We start from the raw sequence: 1,143 nt of genomic DNA, 5'->3' as shown, positions 1-1,143 counted from the left end.
TACTTTGTGTGCTTGAGATTTTTTAGGACTGTTTCCTAGAAAAGTCTGAACTTTAGAGACAGTATGAGAGGTCTTTGAAGTTTATGTCAGATTAGTCATAGCTGATAAATTTGCAGCCTTAGACTTTAGTTTCTTCACTACATTGGCCTGTGCAAAGGTATATTCAAAGGAATGTCTGGGGGTCATGATCCCAAGGTTATATTAGAGGAAAGAGATTCAAGTTGATAAGGCCAAACTATTAACAGGTGATAAAAGTAGGGAGTATGGCTCAGTGATAGGGCACTTGACTAGCAAACATGAAGCTTTAAATGCCCATCATCTCAGCACTGCAAAAAAAAGGGGGGGGTGAGAGGGAAAAAAATGGACCAAGAGGTTTTAATAGTGATAAAGTAAAAAAATTTATCCCAATTACAAAGTTGATTCTGCTTGCCTTTGAGTCCTATAATAGAACATCTCTGATAAAAACAGAAACTAGGCCTGAGCCTTTTCCTACTGCTTTCCCCTATCTTGAATACCTTGCTGTAGGTAGGAGAATAACAAGACCATCCAAGAGCAAGTTGGGCTGGCCCAGTAGAGCAAAGCTTCTAGACCAGGTTAGAAGAGGATTTCTTTTCCTTCCCCAGAGTTCAAGCTGCTTGGAGCCCCTCCTGTTTGGTAGTTTAGGATGCCTGCCTAGTTGAGGAATCAAGATGGTGCATGGTTTACTTTCTCCAGATTTGAGATAAACTGCCATTACTGGTCAGTTTAACATTTTTTCTGTCACTTCTCTTTCAGCATACTGCCACCCATTTTCTCATTTGATCCATAAAATCCCCTGATGAAACTAGTCACTCTGAGAAGAAGGCCGGCATGCCTGTGCAAGTAGTTTTCCTTCTAATTCATCTTTAGGTGATGTTCTTGAAGCCAAATTGTTGGAAGGCAGCACAGTAGTGCCAGCCGGATGTGTGGGCTGCAGTGCTCACCTGTCTTGGCCTGCAGCTCTTGCCATCTTTTGTTCCCTGGCTCTAATTCCCATACCATGCACTCCTAGACAGGCCAAGTAGATTCAGGGCTGAATGCCAAGGTGGAATTAAAGCCTCATGCCAGCTTCTCCCTTGTTGCCAAGTTGAATGCATGCCATCTGAGACTTCTAGCTTCCAAGCC

This window comes from Marmota marmota, unplaced genomic scaffold (genome assembly GCF_001458135.2).
Source record: "Marmota marmota marmota unplaced genomic scaffold, marMar, whole genome shotgun sequence".
In the NCBI taxonomy this organism is placed as follows: Eukaryota; Metazoa; Chordata; class Mammalia; order Rodentia; family Sciuridae; genus Marmota; species Marmota marmota.
The sequence above is the reverse complement of the archived record's forward strand: the minus strand, read 5'-3'. Positions refer to the sequence as shown.